This window comes from Ctenocephalides felis, unplaced genomic scaffold (assembly GCF_003426905.1).
Source record: "Ctenocephalides felis isolate EL2017-DRISC unplaced genomic scaffold, ASM342690v1 CF-g0.4_SCAFFOLD_03572, whole genome shotgun sequence".
NCBI classification, from domain to species: Eukaryota; Metazoa; Arthropoda; class Insecta; order Siphonaptera; family Pulicidae; genus Ctenocephalides; species Ctenocephalides felis.
Window position 1 is genome coordinate 22,330,879 of NW_020539726.1, and position 6,000 is coordinate 22,336,878.

Genomic DNA, 6,000 nt, shown 5'->3' on the forward strand with positions numbered 1-6,000 from the left:
TACAACATAGTACATTAAAATATACGTTCATTAAAAATAAACCTTTATTTAACAAAAAAAATATTTCTTCCTAATAACTATAAATATGATTAATTTGTCATCTTTATGAAAAATTTATTTTTGTTATGTGTTATTCATTGAGATGAATTCAAATACAATAAATAATATTGAATAATATATAAATTAAAATTATGGTTTTAAATTAATCGAATTCATATTGGTACTAATGCAAGTTTTTCACTATTTTTTATGTTATTAAACTTGGTGTTTTGTTTTGGCATTCTAGTTTATTTTTTGCGCGAAATAAATTGTACTAATAATGTTTGGCGGTTAAATAAATAAATTGGATCTTGTATACAACAAAGATCGCAGATCGTGCAGAATGTCTGCAATAAAATTCAAGGTATATTTGAAAAAGAATAACCTTTCTATCTGTTAAACTATTTAAATAATTATTGTGGCGATCGAGTGACTCATAAATGCTCTGAAATGATTGATTTAAGATCACTGGGTAGTACTATTATGGACGTTGGCATAAATCATATTTTTGTGAATGGTTAATCGTAATTAATCTATATTTCTGAGGTGACGTTTTTTTAGATACTGAAGGGAGGACGTGGAAAGTCATATTGTTGACGTTTTTCCGTTCACTTTGGTAAATAAAATTATACTATTTTCTATAAAAGTCGATCATGAAAATTAATGCCATGACATGGACTCCTGCATCAATCAAAGTTTTACGATCGGATATTTGTAATTAATTATAATTTCTGAGTTGACAGTAGATTTCAAATATTTATAGCCATTTTCTTTTAATTGTCGATATTTTTTTTTTGTTTATTCTTCATAGCAAGTTTATTCTTCTGCGATAGCAACTTTTTAGATATTATGTATTTTGATGTAGTAAATCATTGCAGATCTTCTTCTACTTCTTGATGTAGTAAATCATTGCAGATTTGATGTATTAATCACTTTGGAACATATTTTGAAGCATTCACGATTTATTTTCAGAATTTTGTTTTGGAACCTCTGTAGAATAGTTATATTTGATTTACTGGCCGCACCCGATAGTTGAAGACCGTAGGACCATATTGGTTTAATAATTGTCTTGTATATTATCAATTTATTTTCTATTGTGACTTGTGATTTCCAGACCATTAATCAAGTTGCTTAAGTGTTAGTTCGAGCTGCTGGCGCTTCTTTAGTATATGTTCATGCCAGGTTAGGATAAAAATTAAAGTTATAAATGGTTGATTGGAAATCAAATAAATATATACTAATAATAACATAATTGCTTTCATTATATATTAATATTAGAGTAAATGATTTGCTAAAGTTGCCTAAGTCGTACCTTCTGAGGAAATGGGGACGTTCATTTACTGATATTTTATGGAATCTTTTACCTATACGTAAGTTTTACTTATCATTAGTGAAATTAATTATAAAAACTTTGTTTCTTGACCTTCTGAATTAGCTTTCTGAATATTTTCGCATACCTTGGCTAAAATAGACGTATGTTTATGTGTGTGTGCGTATGTTTGGATACGATTTTTTATCCACGATTTTGGGTGCACGGATTAACCGATTTGAATGATTCAAAAATCATTTGATTTGTATTGGCTGGAAGACGTTCTGTTTAGTTTTTGGCAAAGGTTTTAGAGCATAAAATATTAAGCAATTATTCCACGTTGGTTTGTTCGATTAATAATTAATTCCTTCAATCTTCTACGTGCGATCTCGTCAATTGTTTCATTCAATGTTAATTATACGGCATATGTATAATTATGATTGTATATAGTCATTTAGCTAATAATGATATGTACATGTGAAAGACAATGAGTGCATCGGAGTCATACGTGTTTTACTGATGAACAACTGAGCCGCCATCCGCGTTCTATTTGCGGTTAGTGTTTCGTGTCATTACAAAGAAGGCCACAAACAAACATACGAAATAGATTTAATGCACACACCATACTACATATGATACATTGATACATGTTATGTGCCTTGTCAGGGGTCGACGACTAAATTCCATCTGCATTAATGTAAATGACTAAATTTGCTTAGAACTTTCTAATTTTCAAGATTTTTCTTAACGGTTTTCTGCATGAAAACTTGGAACATGCGTATCGATTCTGATCGACGATGTACCATATAGCATGACAAAATTTATATCAAGTTAAATTAGATACTAACTGCTCCCCATCAAGCGTTGCCGTGTTTCATTTAATTCAAAATCAGGACAAAAATTCAGTTTTGCTACTATGATGGAAAATGAGCCGTGTTAGAAGCATCAGCGAGTGAAATGTCCCAATCGTTTTCTAACAAGAGATTAAAGTAAGAGATTAAATTTCTGTCAGGTCTCACAAATGGCTCACGAATAATATACCTATATAATTATTAGGTAAAAGCATTCTGTATTATTTAGATGTACAGTGTTCAGACAATCCAATGCATCTAAAAATAAAGAATTCAGACATCCTTGTACTTGTCTTCTTATTGAATACGTTGATGAAATTTTGTGGTTGGTGTATTCCGCACAAATTAAATTGCTAAAATAAATTTTATGAATTTATTTGCTAAAATAAATTATGAATCATCTATACATGGCGTACAAAATAAAATGAACTTAACAAAATTCTATCAAGATATATAAGTTATTGTAGAACACCAAGATTTACGTATAAATTCTGCTTTGAACAGCCTGAAATTTGATTTGATTTTTTTATATCCTGAAATAGTTTTCAATATTCTATAATATTGTAATATGTGATCAGTAAAGTATCACATTAAATTTATAGGCTAAATTGATAAACTTTATAAAAATTTTAGTTCAAAGTTTGAAATCAATTTAATAAATTAGATGTTTTAGTAATCCTTCATACGCTATCAAATTAAATTGCATATAATTTTAAGTGAATATGCTTATTGTATAGTTTGCTATGTAAAATATAACCAAAACTAGTGGTGTATGGCATCGTGCCTTAAGGCAATTTGCTGGAACTTCCCGTACCGTAACAAAATGTTCGAGGAATATCAAATATTTTCAAATAGATTATTATAAATATTGTAAAATTGGCTAATATTTATAAGAATTATATAAACTGAATTGCAAAGTTGAAATTATTTGTTTAAAGTATATCAGAACTTTAGTCAGAATTAAAATTAAAATCTGAATTATTTTCGATATAAAAAATTGTTTTTGGAAAAAAAGATAGAATTTTTTTTTCCCAAAAGCAATTATTTTGTTAAAACAAGCAGAAAGTTCTTTGAATCATTCAAATCAAACACTTAGTTCTCTCAAAAACTGCCATATTTTACACATTTAGCTTCGTATCTTTGAAACAACTTGATCTGTCTTTGCAGAAAACTATTCACCACATCTCCCCATCATTACGAACTGAACGTTTTTTAAAGCTATGGAATCGGATGCCCAGTTCTCGCAAAAACAGCGTTTCTATTTTATGCTCTCTTTGCTTTTTATTTCCGAAACGGCTGGACTAACCTTATCCAAAAACTGATCAAAACTAATCTCCATAAAGTTGAGCGGTACTCCCGAAAAGGTCCACGAAAAATTGTATCCACACATACATTTTTTTAATACACACACGCACACACACATCCATTGTTTTTTAGGTATGCAATGCAATGTAAAAATTTTCAATTTCGATTTTTGGACGATTACAATAATTTACCCTACGGGAAGTTAAATTTTTTTTCAAATATTTATTATAATCACATTATTATGATCTTCTGATACGCGTAACAAAGTTTTTCAATTTCTGAACTATATGTCGTGCTAATGAGATGCGTAAAGCACGACTATTGTTGCATTATTATGTCACTGCACGTTATTTCAACTTTAACGAGGGCAATCATTCAAATGCACCTTATTAACTATTTTCATTTATATTCATTAGAAATGTTACAATAAATAAACTCTTTGTACATCCTTTCTTCTAATTGTATCGATAAATAAATCTGTTGAAAATATATCTATCCATGAAATTATATTGTGCATCGTGACATTTTGTTGAATGCCTAGAATTATAAAATACTTACTAATTAATTACACTACTCCTTACTAATTAGTTAAATCTCGTAAGTGTAAGTTATAGTAATCGTCCAAAAATCGAATTTTTTTTGTATATTTGTACGTTTCAGAAATTTCTGAACATTTTGGGATACCGTAGGAAAAATAGATGTGTGTGTATGTGTTTATATATATGTGTTCAATTAAATTGTTAAAGTTTAATTAAATTTTTGCCCAAAAATTTTATCATATGTACATATGACGTTTTATGAATTTGTGACCGTTTCACAAAATTTTGTCAATAAGAAGAAACATACATCAAAGAAATAGCTATAAGGTTTCAATATGACAAAACTTTTAAGATATTTACTCTCAGAATCCATATAAAATTTTCCAAGAGATTTAATTAAAAAATTTAGGTTTTGAAATTTCAAATTCATGTATTTCATTATTAATATAATTACTTTTATTTCTTCACATTTTCATAAAAAAAATCAATTTCTATAAAGAAATTGATTATACTTGTAATGAATCCCGTTAATTTTAAATGGTAATTACAATTTAATAATATTTTGCATATTAATTTGCATAAATGTCAATCAAAATTTATATCTGTATGTAAATTATTGACGCAAATATGGCTTTTACATCGGATTTTGAATAACTCAAAGAATGCACATACTGCATTAAAAAAATGCATTTGGAATTTCAAGTTAAAGTAATAATTATTAATTAACACCGAGACAATATTTGCTTATTGTCTTATCTTCTTATTTAAGCATAAGAACTATTGAGTTACTTCAACTTTTCAATTAAAAAACAGGTAATCTAAAGTAAGAAAAGCAGTCTATGATTGTAAATATTGTTGCATATTAGATAATGCTAAGAGTTTATTACACAATGTTGGTATGTAAACCATCTATTTTTTTTAATCACCAACATATAGCAAATTGTTTATATAATCATAAACTTCAAAACAAATTTAGGTCTTTACGATATTTATTGTATTTGAGTTTATAACGCATCTCAATATCTCAATTATATTTTTCGACCATAAAACAACAGGTCGTAGCAGATAAGTAATATGATTTAAAATTATTTTTATCAAAGTTAAAGTAAACACATGAAATGAAAAAACTATAGAAAATATGCACTATCTGTTGTGAAATAAAATATAATGACAAAATTTGGAAAAGTGTCAAATGAAGGTTTTTCTCTTACATAGTAATAAAGATTTTAAAACTTGGGATAAATGATTTCAATTGTGAAGTCACAACACATCAACCTATGATTTCTCAAGGACGAACAATAAAATCAATTTATTTAATTATGTTCTTTATTTGTTTGAACATTTATCTATCTAAGACATAAAGTAAATTATCCATAAAGTACAAGAATCTAAATCTACTAATAACTTACAAGAATCTTATAACAACTGTGTCCAGCGATGCAGTTCTTTATGATAATAAAGAAATAATAATAATAGTACAAAATAGAAAAAAGAAAAAAGAAATATAAATAATAGTACAAAAAGAAAAAAATAATTATAAAAGCTACGAATAATATAGAAAATATTTCAATAAACTTAAGTTTCTTACACGGCACAAATGTTTCATTTCTATTATTATTTTCATTACAATTATTTACGGAGTACAGGGTAAAATTTTCTCTTGATTCAGGCTTTTTTTTAAATCAAGATTTGTACTACGATGTAACCTTAAAATCTAATGACATTTCGATTCCCTCGTTGATGTCGGTACGCATACAACGAAAGATTTCTATTCACTCGACACGACGACTAATCACAATCGACTCGTATAGAAATGATTTTATCAAGAGCGAATGACGAACAGCTCATCGGGCGTAACGCAAATTCCGTTGCATTTTACCAGATTTACTCCCTAGTCGCGCTTTTTAGTAGACCCATAAATAGATTATCAGATCTTTTATGTTATGAATTTTATCTA